The sequence below is a fragment of the Rhyacophila brunnea genome, unplaced genomic scaffold, assembly GCF_057557595.1.
Source record: "Rhyacophila brunnea isolate RB1 unplaced genomic scaffold, BYU_Rbru_1.0 scaffold_10, whole genome shotgun sequence".
NCBI lineage: Eukaryota > Metazoa > Arthropoda > Insecta > Trichoptera > Rhyacophilidae > Rhyacophila > Rhyacophila brunnea.
In genome coordinates, this window is record NW_028232752.1 from 12,791,980 (window position 1) to 12,813,892 (window position 21,913).

Here is a 21,913-nt window from a genome sequence, read left to right on the forward strand (position 1 = left end):
AGAGAAACCGTATATGCACTTTATGAATGTAAAAAAAATATTAAATTCATTTCGGTTAAATAGATATTTAAAAAAGAATGAGTGTGACATTTGCTGTTTTTACACAATTTTTGGACATTTGTTGTTTTTATTGCAAAATTGAAAAGATCGAAATGTAAATAGTATCACTAAAACTATAATTTTATTAAATAAAATAAAAAATATATATTTCTGTTATTTTTTAATCATAATACAACTTTTAAAAAGGTTTGGACATATTATTTACTTATTAACAAACGACTTCAATGTTTCTAAAAAATCAAGAATTAAATATTTGAAAAAATGTTTTAATCATGTGCGGGTTAATACTGATTAGCTTCATATTATTATTGATTTAATTTAATAAAACATATTTTTTAGTATCTACTTATTCCACTTCTAATAAATAAATCTGGACCGGTTTCGTCCGCCTCTGTTTTTCTGCCAACTGTTTTCAAAAGTTAAAAATGTCCCTCTAAGGTGGACGAAACCTATCCAGATTTATTTATTAAAAGTGGAATAAGTACTAAAAAAATGTGTTTTATTAAATTAAATCATTAACACAATGGATTTCTACCATGAATTAATAGTTAACACGAAAAAAGAAAACCGATTAGCCTCGTCTGACACCTTCACTATCAGCAAATTAAACGATACATTTATTGGGTTTTGTAAATATTTAGCTAATTTTAAAATATTTTTTTATTTAGCTCCTTTCAATGGAACTAATCCGCCATATGTTGTTTTAAATGCAATCGTGACTTGCATTTGATTTTTATTCACTACATTGAATCTATCCCACAGCCTATAAACTGAAATGTTCGCAAAGCACTTCTCCCTTACTAGCCTGGTCTATTTTGTACATTATAACTAGCCTGCACTTTTTAGCCTAGCCTTTTTTTTAGCCTAGCCTTTACAGAAAAATGTCAAAGTTTTAACCTATATTTCATATTTAAAAAATCTTTTTCTCCGGTCTCTTAAGATTTTATAATGAAGGGCCCAGAATTTTCCTTATTGCATCCAACTGAACAATAATGAAAGTCACCGTTATTTGGTAAAAACGTTGCATAGTTTTGTTAATTTTTCTCTTTCGAGACGTTTCAGATGTCTATGCTAGTAATATTCATTATAAAATATAAAAAAAATCATTAGAAAACGTTATAAAAAGCAATAATTAAACGAATCAAGGATAATTTGACAGCTCAGAAACTAAATTGTATGGAATGTATACTAACATTACTAACGCCGCCTGGTGATAAAAGTGTAGAACTACTGGACCTTTGCTGTTTTCACACAAAAATGCCTGGACTATTGCGGTTTTTAGAAAAGTGGCATATTTTTGAGAGCAGATTTGAGGAACTTATGATTTTTTAAAAAAATGTATCTTTGCACAGTTCTATGTAATCATACACAGGGAATATAGAAATGCAATAAAATGAAAATGGAAAAAAGTGGACATTTGATGTTTTTATGCCAAGATCTTCGATTTATTGACAAAGATGTGAAAGAAAAAACTAAATATTATTGAATGTAATAGATTAGGTATAAGTTCATAATAGTACTATGTAGTGTTACAATTGGAAGGTGGCGAATCCAATAATCAATAAGACTTGACGGCAGAGAGGTACCTACGTATTTATTTAAAAATAAAAAAGACGATTAGCACATATCTCAGTAATAATTATGAATTATATGTAGTAATCATACCACTCAGCATTATATGAGTGACACACTTAAATACGAGGGTGGGTCAATAAGTCCTTAGAAAAGCCGACAGGTGGCGCGACTAGTACTGTAAGCGGTTTGTTTTCATGCAGCGGCACTACCGATTCAGTATGCTGCGAAGTTTCAATCAGATTGGTCGGGTTGTTGTGTGTTTCTCGTACATTTAAAAAAAAAATTTGCTTGTGGAAAATGGAAAAATGGAAAATGGAGAAAATTGAGGTTAGAGCTGTTATTAAACATTTTAATATAAAAGGGTTAACAGCAAAGGAAATAAAAAATGAGTTGGATTTAGTTCACGGCATATCTGCTCCTTCACTTGCAACTATTTATAACTGGTTAAATGAATTTAAACGTGGTCGTACATCAACAAAGGATGAACCACGCTCAGGACGTCCTGTAGAGGTGACTACACCAGAAATGATCAATAAAATCCACGATATGGTGTTAAGTGACCGAAGATTAAAGTTGAGTGAGATAATTGAGGTTACATGGATCTCAAAAGGTAGCGTCATTTCTATTTTACATGACAAATTGGGCATGAAAAAAATTTCTGCAAGATGGGTGCCGCGTTTGCTCACAGTCGACAATAAACGCAATAGGGTGGTGGCCTCTAAAGCCCTGTTGTCGCTCATGCAACGCAATCCGGATGAATTTTTTCGTCACTTTGTGACTGTAGATGAAACATGGATACACCACTATACTCCCGAGACGAAAGAACAGTCAAAGCAGTGGATTGCGAAGGCAAACCATGTCCAAAGAAGGCGAAAACCGTAAAATCGGCTGGTAAGGTTATGGCTACTGTATTTTGGGATGCACGTGAAATTATTTTCGTTGACTATTTGGAAAAAGGAAAAAAATAACAGGGGATTATTATGCATCTTTATTGGACCAGCTAAAAAACAAAATTGAAGAAAAACGGCCTCATTTAAACAGGAAAAAAAATCCTCTTTCATCAGGACAATGCCCGTGTTCACACATGTTTACGATCAATGGCTAAAATTGAAGAATTGAAGTTCGAATTGGTCGACCACCCACCGTATTGGCCAGATTTAGCCCCCAGTGACTTTTTCCTTTTCCCAAACTTAAAAAAATGGCTAAGTGGACAACGTTTTTTTTCAAATGAAGAAGTCATCGATCGAACAAATGCTTATTTTGAGGACCTTCCGAAAACTTATTTTTCTGACGGTTTAAAAAATATTGAGAAACGTCTAACCAAGTGTATTGAGCTCCAAGGAGATTATGTTGAGAAATAAAAAAAAATACAAAAATAAAAACTGTTTTAATGCTTTTTTCTAAGGAATTATTGACCCACCCTCGTATCATTAAGCGAAAACGATGTCAGCATTTCCTCAATCATAACTAGATCAGTAGGGTAGGGTCATGTTATGATTCGTTAATTGCGACAATATCTCTTGTAATATAATATGTGCTGTATTTGTTTAAATAAGAAGGAAAATTGATGAATCCTCACTCACTCATCTAGTCCATCACTCACCATCTCTTCATCACATCTCGATCGATCTCACCAATACATCCGTATCCGCGATTATAATCTTACGATGTCATCTTTATTATGATATTTATTGTATTCTTATATTGATTAATAAACTCTCCTCGAAATCTCCAAACCACGACATTAACGTCACACACCTCATCATCCCCAAATATACATTTAAAAACGCAGCCAACATGATTTCCGGCTTGCTAAGGGACAAAAGCATAGTAACTTCTTATCTGCGTGGCCTCAGGTGAGCGTTAAGTGAAGAGAATCTCTAATCATTACGTCTTTCCACTTTCTCTTATATCTGAAGTCATTTTGTTATAATTTAAAATTTTAAAGTTTGTTTTAACACAATATTCAAAAAAAAATACAACTTATTATTAATCTTCGATAAATTGTGGCCAATTCCTGATTTTAAAACCGTCAGAATCCATATGCGGCATTATCCTGAAGGGGGTTTAATTAAGTGAAAGTTAGTAGGATAGTACCTACTCGTAGTTTAGTTAAAGTGGTTCTTGTCGGTTTAAGGGAAGCTAGAGTCAAGCAAATTTTGAAAATAGTCTATATACTTACTGGATTATTTGTTAGGTTCAGTTAAGTCAAATAACGTTAAGTTAGTTTATGTTAGGTTAGGTTTTATTCTTCAATTCAAGACTTTTGCTAAAATCGGCTGGCGCAGTTCCTGCCTGGCTTTCCATAAACCGACTTGTACCTACATACCGTTAACGTTACAAGGTATTTTTGAATAACTGAAAATTATCTAGTTTATCGATAAATTCTCGATGATGAAGTGGTCAAAAATCTAGATGTTTGTCAAGAAAAATAATCTTTCTACTGTGTAATAATAATAATATAATAGTTTTAATTTATTATAAATGCTTTAATAAATTAATTTGACACTTGAAAAATGTAGCAGGCGCATATTGTAGAAATAGGTATATGAGTTAGTTATTATAAAATTTAGTGGTGTCACTTAGCAGATGACCACGCATCGTTAGTCTGTCAGTTATTACAAAACACATAAAATATTTAATGACTTCTGCGAAAAAATCAAGAAAGAGTCGTGTGAAAATAAATTATCACTTATATGAATGTGTAGAGAAATGTAAAAAAAAATCAAGAGCTTTTTTGTTGTCAGTAAAAGCTATTTTTACAGCTTTCTGGATTGTGTAATTTTGTATCAAGAACATGCTGTCGTATTTTTCTCCATGACCTGAATGATTTGGATGTCAACTAGCCTTTTTCTGCGACTTCGGTTCACTTTTACCCCGTGACACTTTTGGATTGATCTCTTCATTTAGTGAGAGCTTTCTCAAGATTTGGTCTTTCATGAAGGCAATATAACTGAAAAACCGGAGAGTACCTACGGCGTATTCGAACTGAAGTATTTTGCTCGTTGTTGTTCTGATAATCAATGACTATTTTGGCTGTCAGCATCTTGACAGCACACTTAGCCTTCTTCTCAGAACTTGAGTAGGTAAGTAGGTACTTCTACTGCAGTCCTGCTTTTACTCGCATAGTAGCACACAAGAAATATGGACATTGTAAGATCATAATCTGATTGTGACCAAAATATGAACATAATTGAGTTGCCGAGTCATGACTCACATTTTGCAATTTTGTATTTTTTAAGTTAAATATACCAAGTGATTATAGAGGCATTAATCTATATAAATAAAAATAATTGGGTATCAAAAATCACGTGGAAATCGTTGACAAAGTTGACTGTCGGTGGCATAACTCATATTTTTCAATGAATAATGTGAGTTCTGTCACCAAGGACTTTCTAACCAATCAGGGAACTCAATTTCTCACAGTGTTCTGTGTCACTGTGTGTCTGCAGCCTAAGGAGAATTTATTATACTTATATGTATATTTAAAAAACAATATTGTAAATCGACTCACTCACTAATTAATATTCAAGGGAGTTCAATACTTTTCTTCTAATTACAAAAAACAGTGCTACGGTGGTTTTATGTGATTATCTTAACACTCGATTTTTGGAATAATTGTGAGTTATGACTAGGCCACTCAATTATTGTAGTATGTATGTAATGCCGAATGTGCGAAATTGACTATTACATGAAATGGACAAAATTTTGCCTAATTGTGCCATGTCAATCCCGTTGCCTTATTCATGAATTAGGTAAATTATCTGCCGAGTGCGTGAATTCGCCAGGGTATGGAATTCTTAAACTGTCAACATGACAGTAGAAAAAGTAAATTTAATACGGATGGTTTTATTAGTTATAATTGGACATACTATAATATTATTATTATTAGGTTAGGTTAGGTTGGGTTGGGTTTTGTAATTCTGAATTCAACTGAATGTCCATTTTGAGGTTAGCTAACAAGTATCAAGAAACTATCAAATAATACTATCACAAACAAACAATCGACCATTGCACACTTGATACCCAAGCACGAATCAAATCGCGAAAATACCTTTTAATAAAATTATTCCATTATCATATTATAGTTCTAGATTTTTTTTGGGCATAGTAAATGGATATGAACGTCATTGTAATTATTGATTGGTATATTTTTATATAATCAATGATATTTGACATATTTGGATAGTTTGATTAGTTCCAAAAAACACCACTGGAGCGCGACCATCTATTTTGACCAATGCATGAGCATTTGACACATTTGGTTTAGTTGCAAAAAACACCACCGTAGCGCTACTATCTAATTTGTCCAATGCATGAACTAGGCAGAAAAATTACTGCCGAATTCACGCACTTGGCATATATTTTGCCTAATTAATGAATAAGGCAACGGGCTTGCATTTTTCATGATTTGGGCAAAATTTTTCCCATTTCATGTAATAGTCAAGAAATTGTTTTTCTCGAAATGCAGAAACGTTCACTTCGTCAAAAATCCCATGGGATTATTTCTCCAATCTAAAATCAATTAGGTATATATGAAAAATCATTACAGCTCAACTTTATTAGTGTATGATAATGTTATATATATTTATAACTTTGTTAAATAATTAAAAATAGAGCTAAGTACGATATTATAATGCATCCATTATAAAATTATTTTTGGAAGGCAATCACAGTGCAATACATAACAAGAAACAGATTAAAAGATTATACATTATTAATTACTTACGTATATCTTTTTAACCCACATTTTATTCTTAATTAACACAACTTATTAGTAGGTAGGTATAAACGTTATTTTAAATTTAAATATATTGAAATCATTTAAATGATACCTACTTAATCTTTTACCAACATGAGGAAATGAAACCGTTTAAGCTTAATTTTCTACTAATAGACATTTAACATAATATGTTATATTAAACTATTACATGGCAATAAATTTGCAAGAATAGTCGATTAGTTTATTTTTATCGATATTAATTGATTCAAACTTAATTTCGTCAGAATGTGTTTTAAAAGCTAAAATGACAATCGAATCATTGAATCATTCATAAATAAATTTATTTGTATACTTAATACCGGCGGTGTTTTTCTTTGTTGCAGAACACGCAATCGATTCGTCAGAAGATTTAAAAATGTGTCTCGAAACAGGTCAAATCAGTCATATAATTAAAAAAATATACTAACATCTTCAAAATCTCTCGATATAACATCAAATACGTTAAACATTTGAATTTAAAATGCGCATCTTTTTTAATTCAATATAATTTTAATATTATCTTTGTGACTGATTTTAACTCTTCGGAAGCCCTCTTTAAAATTTTCTGATGAATCAGTTTCATGCGACATCAGGCATGTTTTACAACCGGAAATGTTGCAATTATGCGGTGTGCAACGGTACCTACATTTAGTTACCTACATGTGTTTTGTGAATGTAAATTCGAAACAAATTCGACGTTTTGCAGTCGGACGAGATTGTATGTGCGACTCGGCCGACAATAAATTAAGTAAGTATTATCAGCAGACATTGTTTTCGGTGATTGTTGTTTAAGTATGTAGTTGCTTTACGCAATGCGCCAACTCTATTCCGTGGGCATTTATAATGTATAAATTATTATTTTAATGCTATACCTCAGTTGAGGCATGGTCTAAAAAGATTGTGACTAGGCGATGCGCGGATTGCGGGTCGCGGGTGCAAATGACGCATGCCGAACGAAATATAATTTGTCATATAAATCCAACATGCGTCCATTTAATGTTCTTTTTAATGTTCTATTAGTAACAATAATAAAAGATTCATTGACATGTTTTCTTTTTCAAGTTAATGGGTAACGTTCTTAGTCATCTTCACACGATTTAAGAATTAATACCCCCGTTACCATCACGGAACAAATTGACGTGTTCCCAGCTCGACGTTCTCTCTCCGAATGCCAGCGAGTCCAAAATTTCGTCGCGCCTATAGTTGAAAATTATTTGCCGTTTTACTGATGTATCGTCTTAAGCATGTAGTTGCTTTACAGTTTACGCAATGCACCAACTCTATTCCGTGGGCATATAATGTATAAATTATTATTTTAACGTTGTGATGTACAGTTTAAGAGTCAATAAATTCTCGCGATAACCTTTCAATATTTACGCTGTGTGCAAATAGCGACCGCAATAATTAACTGCACTGGAAAGTGCAAAGACGCCGCTGGATTTGAGTAGACGATTAACTAGTTTCGCAGGGACGGCTCGTCTTATTTATTGATTGTGCATTTAATCGTATGCCAATATAATCGAAACATAAATTTGTAAGTGTCAATGTCGAAACGGACGGACTGAGAGTAAAAAGCAAGGCAATGGCATTTATAAATATAATGTAAAAAATATTATAGTAGCACCGTTAAAATAGGTTCATGGATGGTCGCACGGATAATAATAATAATAAGAGGCCATCCATGGACTGAAACCGTATGCGGTTTAGATCCGTGTGCCATACTAAACTTATGATTTTTGTTCATGAAAATATATTTTTACTAAATTTGTAAGTGTAAGTGTAAGTGTATGGTATAAACGGATGCTTATAATAAATACGTTGTGAAAATATATTTCCGTGAACAGAAAAGATAAGCTTAGTATGGCACACGGTTTCAGTCCATGGATAGCCTATTTTAGCCGCAGACGGTACTTAAAGAGTTTATTAAGAGCATACATAAGTGAAACGGCAAATAATTTTCAACAGTAGGTGGAACGGAATTTCGCAGTCGTCGCCAATCGGAGACTGACAGTTGAGGTGTGAGCACGTCAATTTGTTTTGTGATGGCGTCGGAGAAATATATTCTTAAATCGTGTAAAGATGACTAAAAAACGTTCCGCATGTACTTGAAAAAGAAAACATGTCAATGAATATACTATTTTTATAGAATATATTAATAAACATAACATTAAAAGGACGCATGTTGAAATTTTATGACAAATTATATTCGCGTCATTTGCACAATCCGCGCATCTTCTCACGATCTTTTTAGACCATGCCTCAGCTGAAGTATAGCCTTAAGCCAGAAGGGCGTAAGAGCAATTAGAAAAAAAGCTTTTGTTGACGCACTTTTCAACGCGACGTTCCAAACAATTCAAGGCCGTGGTACTAAATGTCGAGTTCCGATGGTAGTGCCAATTATTGCTTAATTTAGAATGCGACGCAGTACTTTGGTAAATACAGATTTTCGTTTCCATGTTTCGTTCATATCAACGTACATATTACCATTTTTTTCAAAATGAAACATTCATCATTTCCTATAACCAGTTTACTATACTTATTGAAATACACAGTTTCGTGCTGCGCCCTGACTATAGTTGGCCTTGTATACAATCTAGTCCATTATATAACTAATTATTGAACATACATAATTCTGAAAATACTCATGAGAAAATATAGTGAATAGAAAAAATCTTTTTCTAAAAAAAGTAAGACACCCAGCAGGAATCGAACCTGCGTCGATACCTGATACCCAAGAGACGTAGGTTCGATTCCTGCTGGGTGTCTTAAGTTTTTTAGAAAAAGATTTTTTCTATTGGCTATATTTTCTCATGAGTGTTTTCACACTTACGTATGTTCAGGAATTAGAATGGTACATTCTTAAATCTTCTCAATTATTCGTTGAATAAAAGAGTTAATTAAAAATAACTAATTTTCACCAAAATGACATTTACGCTTTTTTGGCTCAGTATTTTCGAGTACGTTACAATAGTTATGTTACAATGCTTATGATACTGTTCCGAGGACCGAATCTCGTTAGCATGAGATGTTGTGCGAAGCGAAAAGAAACTGAGATACTAATAGACCGGGAACATATATTCGAGTGACATGTCCAATGAGCTATGGATCCGCTGATTATTTACGTACTAACAATCAAAACAACATCATGAAAAGAATATTTAGGAAATAATTATTATAATTGAGTCAGCTAGTAACTATATTATGGAGTTTGCGTCATCTGATATAGCTGACTATGTGGAAAATGAATATTGCGGAAATAATAATTGCAGTAAGCTATTTACTGAGTTTGCCATAATTGGACACCACGTGAAATGGATGTTAATGAATTTGAAATTGCGGTACTTAACGTATTTTATATCGCCGGTCAATATGCTGACACGGATTGAGTTGTTTATCCCCATACATATGGTCAAAGATAGGTAGTAAATCCACCTTTGATGTTATACCTAGCATCAGTGAAATATCGTTAGTCTATTCACACATTAGTAGCTTAAGCTATCGAAAAACTGTTAACTCGTCATTACTTTCAGATATATTATTTTGGCAACGTAATGAATGACATTTTTTTAACAAATTGCTTCTCTATTTCGAGGGTCATTTTCACATTTGCACCATTCGTCTATTTTCTCAATACTTTCAACAAGTCGCCAGCGGAAAACTGAAAAACAGACATCCGGCATTGATGCTCGAAGACATGAATGACATTTTAAAACAGACATTACAAGTTCGCTGGCAAAACACCAAGATAGAATATTGCTAACACCTAGTATGCAGACGTGAATGATTGTTCTTGTCGGCAATATATCTGCCATGTTAATTAGCACACATTAATGCTAAATTACATGTCGATGTTGAGTTATGAGTCTAACCCACCACTGATGTAATATTATATAAATTATCGACTGTTGGAGTTTTTTAAACGCTTACACTGTAATGAATAGCAATTTATTAAATTTAAGTGTTTATTAAATTTTAAAATACGTCTCGATGCAATTAATCAATGCCTCTCGAAAATATATTGCCACTTTTCAATATCAGCTGTTATATATTATTATTATATTAAAAATTTTGCTTCAGTCTTGTATTCATTTACGGTTGCTCTGATAATTATTATAAAATTGATTGCCAATTTTAATCTTATTTATTTGCATGACATGAAAACATATTGATATTAATATTAATTTTTTGCACGATTATATTTTTTGCATTAATGTACTTATGTTTAATTTGCATATATGAAAGTATTATGAACTTTACAAAATGTCACGAGTCTATGAATATTCACCGTAGAAAATTCACTTCAAATTAAAATTAAACATTTTTTTTATTATTCAATGAATAAGTGACAAGATTTAAGAATTTAACATTCGTGATTAAATACATAATCTAATAACTTACATAATTTGGAACACCTCAGAAACATAATCATCCGGGGTCGATACACTGCTGGATGATAGACTCTACTGGCTCCTTCCACTTTTCTCAGTTCTTAGTTTTCGCTGCCACATACATCCACCGAACTTTATGTGTCGGTTTTAGGACATCCCTCTGATGGCCTCTTGGGTGCCACTTCAGTCATACATTAGTACCTAGCTTAGTAGAAGAATAGTTTCAAAATAATATCGGTAGCTATTGGTAGAGCACGTTTGTTGAAATCTAATGGATGCTTGTTCGAGTCCCGCTCCGTATCAATAGTTTTTACCTATTTTTGGGATATTTAAAATTACCTGTATACATTAAATATCATTTTAATTGATACAGCAAAAAAATCAAATACCTACTACCTCCAATATTTGTTAATAAGAATTAGATTATAAAATCATCTTAAAATAACATTCTAAAATATAGGTTTTATTCGTGCATCAACATTATCATTTCATTTATAATATACCTATAAATGAAATATAGGTATTATTTAAATGCAGTTTTCATTATTTTACTTCCAAACATATAATAAGGGGGGACATGCTCAGCGTAGGTCAAAATGGAGCTTTTGTTCTATTTTCAAAGCATGATCCTGGACATACCTTAAACGTTGTAGATAATCTATATATATATAATTTTGAAGCCTTATTATCCTTTATATTTATTTCAAACATTTGATGACTGCATAAAGTATTTTTATTACATAAAATAGTATTCTTTTAAACCTCTCGCGGTAATGTTTTAGAATATAGTCATATTTCAGTACATAAATGTGCAGTGGTGTAAAGATTTTTTACATTTATTAATTTTTAATCGCATTTATAAAACCATCAGTATAATTTATATCGACATTATTATAGTGAAATATTTACGATAAAAAATTATATTGATAATCTCTGTGATCCCAAATATTAGGCATTTTATTATTCAAAAAATGGGCAAGATTAACACATTTAAAGATAATTCTAAAGATACTAATTATAATCTATGCCTTTGACCATTCAAGTGTGATAAACATCCTACGAATAATGATTGCTTTATAATAATTATTGACCTAAGAATAAGGTAGTGTTTTTTTTAAATACGCCATTTCTTTTGGCATTCCCCAGTGGTTAAGCTTAAGGGCCCGTAAGTATTGTGTTGATTGTTCTATATTACGAAGAGACGATTTACGTGGCTGGAACACGTATTCCGGATGCCGCCAAAGAGTGCGGCACTTCGTACCCTTGTGGCACAGCCTCAAGGGTTTCGTCGCCGTGGCCGGCCCTCCCTCACCCTGCGGCGGTGCTACAAAAGCGACTAACGTGCTGCAGGTCTGACATGGCGGGAGGCGCAGGAGTTGGCGATGAACCGAGGGAAGTGGCGCCAACTTGTGCTTGCCCTATGCCCCAATGTTGGGACGTCACAGGGTGGAAGAAGAAGAAGAGATATTGTACACAAATAGTGTTTCTATTATATTGTAGGTAGGTAGTTATTTGTTTTGGTTTTCGGTGTAAAAATTCTAATAATAAATATCATATCTCGATCCTGAAATTTTTGGTGGTGGATATTCCAGATACTTACAGTCACATATTGTAAAATGCTAACAGTCTTTAAGTAAAATAGTACCGCAGGCTACTATTTTATTATTAGAGAAAAAATGTGGTGTGTGTTTATCTCACTTAACTGGTCAACTCGCCATGCCGAGCGCCTAGGCCACAGACTTGTCAGCTCACCTGAGGGCTATGCCAGACAGTAGAGTATTTTCATATTACAATTAATAGTACATATAATATTAATAATACCTATTGAGTTTTAAAATTTCGATTTTAACAGTATAACTATTTAAGTTACAACAACTTAAGTATAATAATGTTATAGAAAAAAAATATTGTACGATTAATTAAGTTAATAAGGTAAATATTTATATTACAATATTAATCTTCTTCTTCTTCCACGGCACTACATCCCGGGGTGGGATTTGGCCTCCTCCACAACCGCTCTCCACTCAATCCGGTCTCTCGCCACACTTCTCCAGTTACCGGGTCTTCCTATATGAAGCCAGTCCACTCCTACGTCGTCAGCCCGTCTCCTTCTTGGACGGCCTCTGGGACTCTTCCGTTGGGGTAGCCACTTTGTCATGATCCTTGGCGCTCTAACTTCAGGCTTTCTCTCAACATGTCCCGCCCATCGTAGTCTTTGGGACTTACAGTACTATAACTAAGTTACTATAGTAACTATAACTAATAACTATACAATACTAATACATTTTAAAAAAACATTCTAAGTTCAATCAATATACCTGCTGATTATCATTATTTTATTAAAATAATGCACATAGTTTGAAGAAGGGACAATCGTTGGACAAATTTAATCATCTAGTGGTACCCAAGAGGTACAAAACGTTTGCAAGATAGACCTAGAGGCTGCTGGATCGATTAAATGATAAAGTTCTGCGGAAGTACGTGGCAACGCAACGCACAAGACCGAGAGAAGTGGAATCAGCTTGGAGAGGCCTTCATCCAGTAGTGAATAGATTCAGGCTGATGATGATGGTTATACTTACATATTATAATTTTCTATAAGTACTGTATCGTCAGATATTGAAAATATTTTTTCTTCAATTGTCAATTGATATTTTTTATTCTAATTCATTAAAATCAACCATGCAGTATTAGGTACTTTAAAAAATCCCTTGAAATTAAACAGGAATGGATACAATATACAACCTTGTCTCACTCTATCAATTTACTGGTGTTCTAATTCCAATAAAATAATGCGGATATCCTTGTTGATAAGTCAAATAATCTTCAAAGACGATCTTTCTTGTTATCAGATTAAATAAATTGCATTATTTTATAAACAGTTAATAAAAAAAATATATTCTAATGCCTAAATTATTCAAATCAGTTGTTTTCATCGCAAATCAATTAGGTAAAGTAAAAGTATATTGAATAATAATTAAAATTCGACACTGATTAAATATGCACACGGTGACTGCATAATTTATTCAATTTAACATCAATAAGCCACGGGATAGCTCCGAATCGCTCGTTAATTCGTAGGTTTTTTGTCATTAGTATCTCCGAGACAACTTTATTGGGAGCTAGTCGCTTTCATTAATATTCAAAATAAATTAATTATTACATAGATTCGAACGATTTTATTTTTGAATATGGATGAGATTTAGATAACATGGCTTCTTTTCGGAAGGTTGTTGAGATTACGGTATTGCGACGTGGTTCAAAGGAAAAAATAATACGTTTATTGATCTTTTAACTGATATTACTAAGATCAAAAGTGAAAAGACAGATAGGTAAGAAATTGTTTTAGAATTTGGATGAATATTGATTTAAATGATGTTATTTTTTAATATAGTTACCTATTGAGATTAAAGCTGCCCACCGACGATGAACTATTAAAGCAGCGTATGACCCCCGCTCGCCTGTCGGGCCCTTCCGCTATAGAAAATGTAGAGGCCAGGTTTTCCACTGACCCATCCTACTGCCCCCTACTGTTCGGGTCTATATATCAGTGGCGAAGACTCCATACTAGACGATTATTTGAAGCCTACCTTCTTAAGAAAAATATTTTTTAATTGCATATTGACTTGTTCATATAATCACTTGATTATATATTTTATAAAATAATTTATTTTGCCAACGAGAGATGCCGCATGTGTAGGAATGTATTACATAGATAATTTCAAAATAATCTCCAAAGGTTTTAAAAAATATAACATAGCGCGCCATCTGTCTTGACGTAAATAAAGGTCGGATTATGTTTCAAATAATTCTCAATCTTTTTTATATGGACTTTACGTCACGTAGCCCCGCCCAGTCTATCGAATTGTATGAACTAAGGTGAGCTCCGATCGTAGAGCATAAAACTAAATAATTAATAATTAGATAATTTAAAAAAATAAATTTTATGGTGTTCAATCGAATATTAATAAATATAGACTGTTTTTAAAAATAAAAAGAACTTTTATCTAATGATTTTTGATGCGTATAAATGTTTTGAAAAAATACGTACTAAATTTAAACTGATCGCTTAATGTTATGTCGTCAGTGAGTTTTTGAAGTTTCATTAAATTAGTGTGTCATTATGTACCTTTAATTGTGTTCCTATGCATTAGTAGTAATATCGTATTATCTTCTTATTTCTCGTAAGTATACCTGACAAGTGTGTTCTTTTTATCAAATCTCCACAGCCTACCTCTTTCCAAAAGTCACCCTTCGCTACTGCTATATATTGACGTCTACGTCATGGCGCTGTTTGCGATTTTTGTATGCTAACGGTATTAGTTCCAGAAACAGCCGCAGTGACGAATACGTCTCGATATTGAAGTCGAAGTCTACATTAAGGCCTTGTCCACATGGCGTGTTTTGACTCGCGGGCATTCCATGTACCTACATATTATGACCTCATTGAGCCGTCCACACGCACTCGCACCGTAACGACTGTCGCGCGTGGTTGAGGTACATGTGACCTCATTGAGGTGTTCACATGCACTCGTGGCGGATCGCGGCGAGACTCGCGTCATGTGGACAATCCTTAATTTTTACGCTGCGTTAGTAGTTCATTGTCGGCGGGCAGCTTAAGGTATTGCGATGCGAGCAAATGAAAAAAATACCTAATACATATTGATTTTTATGACAAAGTGATTGTTTTAGAAATTAGATGAGAATATACCTATATTCATATGAGAATAGCAAGACAAAAAAAACGGTAAAACAAAATCATAAAACCAGTCCATAAAAGTAGAATTCTACAGAGAGTATGGCTGAAACTTCTCCGGGGAGAGCATACAAGTTGCAGGACCCACGATATGCTCCGTAATCTAAATGTCACCAAACTCATAAAGCCCAAATTATGCATACTATAAGTACGCCTGGAAAGGTTTCATCGTATTCGGTTCAGATACGCAATGCTTGCATCAAAGTAAAGCCAGAAAATTCGTACATAGGGCCAAATTTATCCCTGGGACATAGGGGCCCTCGATATAATTTTATAATAATCACATACTGACTTAAGAATTATGGACTAATTTAAAGTACCTAAGTAAATTCTCATAAAAATCTATTGAAGTTACATAATATGCTCTGTCGTAAAGAAAATATGTCGAAGAAAGTTAAAAATATATGATTTTACAGATAAGTAACTTAGTAACTACAGTGAAAGAAATATGAGTCTCAGAATACTTATGGGACAATGCCAACAGGATATATCCAAACTTTCAATACTATAAAAAAAAATGTCGATATATTATTGTCTTTATGGTGAAGCAAATTCAGTGGCGCAACCGGGGCCAATTTTGGGAAAGTGCGATTCTGGGAAATATATATATTATGATAACAATCGTCACAATCAAGTTTAGATGACAATATTTTATTTTTAAATGTATTACTGAATGCTAAAAAAACTACAATTAATCGCTGTATATTTTGAGTATCGAATAAAAATGTATATAAATAATAGGTACCGTATCTATGTACATATTTGATACGGTATACATAATATGAACACGTCATAATATGTAATTGGAATCCCATATTATCAGCGCTCGAAATGGACAGGAACGCACCTGAGCGCAGTTTCTGTTTGTGGAAAAGTAATACTTATATTCATTAATTTTAAAGTTTATACGAAACTTATCGAAATCATATCAATGTTTTTAATGGCGTGAGGTTATCCACAATTTTCATCTGTGTCGCCGACAACATTATGCCCTAGTATTGCATGCCACAAGATTGTTATCCCATTTGACTGTCTGATCTTGGCAGGTGCTTATATAAAAAAATCTAATAAGTAAATTTATTTTTATATAAACACATAAAATTATTAAGTAGGTATGTACATAAAATATGGTTATATTTTCGGAAAATTGTTGGGCGCTCCTGTTCGTAAAATTGTCCATTTCGAGCACTGCATATTATAGAATTAACATCACTCATTAAATTCAGATTTTAAGTAAATTGCCTAAATCAAAGATTCCCAACCGGTATGTCGCAATTTTTTTATAGATTGAATAATTTGTTGTGACGTGAAAAATGTTAAAAAAAACACTAGTAACCATCTTTTTAACAACGCCGCCATGATTTTTGTATTTGTGTAGTTTCTATTCCTAAAACATACGTTAAAAAAAATCAAATTAAAAAAAGTGTAAAAATGCATTGCAGGCGTGTGATAGTATTTTGTAAATTGATAAGGAGTGCACTGTCTTGACTACATTGACAATTTATTTTAAAATCGATATCCCTGCTAATGATATCGTGAAAGGATAAGTCTATGAAGACGATATAACGTAGATATCGTTAACATATTATTTGTGATACGTGGGTCAAAACGCCCTGAAAGACTTATAGTTCTCGGCAGCATCCAGGGATGGCAGGCAGACAACTTGTGATAACGACTTGGAACAATCAGATAAAATAAATAAGTGAAAAATCTTTAGTATTAGTACCAATAATTTGTAGGTAGGTACTGAAAGAGTTGATTCACCGTTCTGAAGTGCACGCAATTTTCAGTCCTGAAGAAGACGATAAAGAAGGAAGTTTTAAGCTTTAAACATATTGTGCTTAATCTTGCATTTATTTGTTCACTTACCCATTCATTGATCATGCACCAAAACCGTTCGGGGGAAGAGTAATTTGAAATGCGGATTAAAATATAAGCACAGTAAATAGCGATCAAGCTTTTAGGGAAAAGCTGCTTGCTAAAGTTTCATGCAAGCTTCCACATGTATGAAAAGTGGGGCATACGATATAACTGCAAAGTGAACACAACTAAATTAAAAGTATTTAAATCCCCTGATTAAAATGTGGTTGCTTTGTCTTATAGATGAACTTGATCAACCAGCCTGGAAGATTTTAATGCGAAACCGTCTGGACAGAAGTTGTTGTCATTCATGGGATAAATCTAAATGGGGATGGCAATTAAAGGAAGCTAGAGTCCACCCCATGCTGTTATGCCACGAATGATGATTATTATAATGATGAATGTAGCCCCCCTTCGGGATCGATATAGTTGCCGGTTGCGCCACTGTCTTCGTGGTCATTAAAATGTTTCGAATCGCTGTTAAGCATAAATTAAGTGAGGGCCATTTATATAGTCGCGGATAAGCTATGTCCATGTCGCATCGTAAAGACGTGTCGTTAACACTCTCTGGTCCTCCGACGACGGGGCCGGCTTCAAACAACCCGTGTCATTACAACACTTTACCATAGAGGGCGGCTTTCAAGTTCGATGTGTTAAAAATATTTTTCGACAAAAGTAAAAATAGTCCATTAACTTCAATCTGAATAATTAAAACATTATATCTTATGATATAGGTACCTACAAAGTATTACAAACATATTTGTAGTTTACTATCGATCGATTTTCGTAATCGAGAAGAAATTCTACGAAGTCGGTAACTATCAACAATATTTAATATAGTCAAAAATCTATGCAAGTTAAATCAATGGTCCAGTAGTTTTTGATTTATAACCGAACAATCGGACAGACGGGCACTCAAATTAGATACTTCTCGTTAAATACTATATAAGGCTGTATTTTTGTTTTCTCACTGCTATAATATTGAAAATTTGTAGGTAGGAACATAGTGTAACCTCCTCTCATTTTGTTACCTTTTACTTAAAATGGAGAGAATAAGTGGTAGAGAGGGTAAATATGATATGGCACGGCATTTTAATTGTCCATAAGGGTGTCACTTTACCTACATATGTCATGTCACTTAAAAATACCGAAATACATGGAAAAGACAGAAGAAAATGGGTAGGCAAGTAAATTAGAAATCCAATTGAATTGTACCATTTATATACAATTCTGGTATGTGCTAAGACAGCGCTATTATCAGATATTTGATACATATAATAAATTATTGTTTGCAATGCTCTACGAACAACGCGTATTTTTTGATTTCGATGTTATACGACCATCCCTTTCCAGTAAGGTAGCTCATAATGAATTAAGCTGCGGCAAAATGTAATGCCGGGTCCACACTGGCAACATGTCGCCGGCAACTTCGTTAAATTTTACGATAATTATCATACTTATCGTAAAATTTAACGAGCTTGCCGGCGAAATGTTGCCAGTGTGGACCCGGCATTATACGTACAATTTACATGTAACGAAATGTACAAATACCAATTGTACAGAACTGTTTCTATTGCTTTTAAAAAATGTGAAGTCAAAGTAAGACACAATGAAACACCATTGAACATTCACCATTTGCAATAGTTTTCCCATGAACCGCCCTTAGCTTTGATAGCTGACGTAGTGTACTAGCTCTTTAAACTGTCTCAAAAGTCCGCCCCAACAAGAAGTTACATTAAAAGGACGAACACACGGGTCTGATGTAAGAGTGTTCAAAACTCAATCTAGACTAGTTCAATATACGTGGAATTAGTAAATCGTGTCCATTTGAGATTTGAATGGTTCGTTACTTAATTCACACTGATGGGTTTTAACTTTGAAGTGTTATTATAAATTTATTTCTTCATAAACAAAATAGGCAGTGCCGATTGTCTTCGACGCAAATGATGTGATTGATTCGTCGGTTAATTTAAAAGGGGGCCTCGGAACAGTTCCAACCATCCATAATATATTTATTAAATTATACAAAAATCTTAAAAATATGCGTATAGAATATTACCCAAAGTATAACAAAATCCCTAGAACTATAAACCACTCGTACTGATACGTAGGTGTACATAAAAATAAAACACTAATATTTTTATATGTTATCACTTCGATAATAATTGTATAGGGAATATATGCATTATTGTTATTATGTATTATATATAAGAGCGGAATGCAGAAACATTTGCCATAACTAAAATTTCCTTAGTACAAAACACTATGCAGAAACATCGCCCTTAGTTAAGATCATGTTGTCTATGGTTCACCTCGTCTTAAAAGCTTCGTTCGTTTTTTCTATTGAAAATAATACCATATTTAAAATATCTCTTTCCTATATTTTAGGTAAATTATTTTGTAATTGTTAAACGATGACAAAAATATGACAACTGTACTTTATACATGCTATAACTATAACTATAAATACATAATTAATATTTAATTATAATACTCTTATGTTCCCGTTATCTTATTTTTTTTAACATGGTAATACTAGCGTCAAGTGTCATTCTGTCTGGCATCATGTATTTCTGCGGACTGGCGTATAAAAAGTAAAATAATATTCTGCATGTGCCAGCCAAACGAATTAACACTATCAATAACCATATTGAGATAAATTGTTAAATGAATTTGAGTGTATGGACTGTTTTATAGACACGCGAATTTATTTTGAAAACAGCTGGCAGTGGTAAATGGTAATACAGAAGGGGCGTGTTCATAACAAAAATAGTCTATGGTTAAGGATTCCTTAACTCTATAGTCAGTATAGTCTATAGTTAAGTCATCCTTTTCGGCAACTTATCCTTAAGATCGAAAAATTGGATTGTGGAGGCTCTAGGTACGTTGGTAGGTAGTTGAAAATTATTGTTTTTATTTGGTTGTTTATCGTGTAGGTTCTTAAAATCAGTCAGTTACTTAGGCTTTTTAATCCTTAAACACGACACACCAAAATCCTACATTACACCTAATTGGTTAAAACGATAAGAAAGATCAAAAATAAGAAAGAGTTGCCCATGACACAATAATATACATATTTAACCAAAATAAAAACATATATCATGGCAAACATCAAACATAGAAGGAACGCAATATGTTGGGATTTCTCAAAAATTAGGATTGGGTACAGGCGCGGTAGAGTTGGGTTTCTGGAATTTCCCGACGGTAATTCTCGAGAAATTTTTGAGATTTTCCACCCCGAATCTCGAAAATTGAAATTTTTAACATTTCGGGAAATCCCGGATCTCGAGAATTTTTTCTCGGGATTCGGATATTAATTGAAAAAACGATTTTCTATATGAAAAAAGGAGACAGGAAACACAAATCGTTCAGAGACTGATCGGAGCATTTAACACAATTAAGCCAACGTCGAAAATGAGCGCAATTTTCGCAACATCAGGGAATTTTGTGTCTCAAAAGTGTACGCGATTGTCAGACGCAGCGATTAACAGTCAGTGTTTTTTTAAATACTATTTTAATAAGTAATGTTTTGAATTATTTTTGTTTTCCTACTTCTATTTTGTTTGTCTTCTTACATAAATTAAAAAATCTTTTTTTGGAATTTGTCTGTTTTTACACTTATTTTATGGATTTTTACAGGTTTTTCTTAAATTTCCCGATATCTCAAGAATTCTCGAGATTTTTTTTCTGGAAATCCCGAATCTCGAAAATTCAAAATTTCGGGAAATCCCGAATCTCGAGATTGAGATTTTCTCGGGAAATACCCAACTCTAGGTGCGGGGAATGTAGTAGTAGTGAAAGTAAATACCGGTGGAGTGTTTTAGTTCCAGTGACCGTTGTGACGTTGATAACTCGATAATAATATAAAAGTCGCACTGTATGTAGGTATTTTCCAAGTTACATAAAGATCATTTTCGTCAGATCGTCTCTACTCTATTCTTATACAAATACCATTACAATACAAAATTTATTTAAATATTATTACAAATAATAAAAATAATAAACATTAGTTTCTACTCAATGATTATAGACATTATTATTGTGAAACCTACGTTCAATTCCCGAGTGGGAGATAACTAAATGACTTGATATAAAAGCTCACGATTCCGCTATACCTACTCACTCCCTTATCAGAAGCAAAATACCCGCGGCTACTGAAATAGTGTATCAAGGTATTACAGGTTATAGGTATAGTTCCAATTGCACAAGGATGTCAAACTTCAACGATCAGTAAATCGACAATATTATATTATTAGATTGAAGAAACTATGCTTTTATTTATTTAAAAAATGCTAAAATTAGGCATTCGAGCCAACTACTATAACTATAGGTACACTAAAAAACTTTTAACAACCATTTATTTTAGTTACTTACAACTTAACTTCAATTTTATTGCCTTTTCCGTGATTTAACGAATGATTCGATCATTTTGTGATATTGCCAAAACGAGTCAAGCAACTAAAGCAGTGCCTTCCAACTTTTATCATATCGCGAGTGAGAGAGATGAGTGAG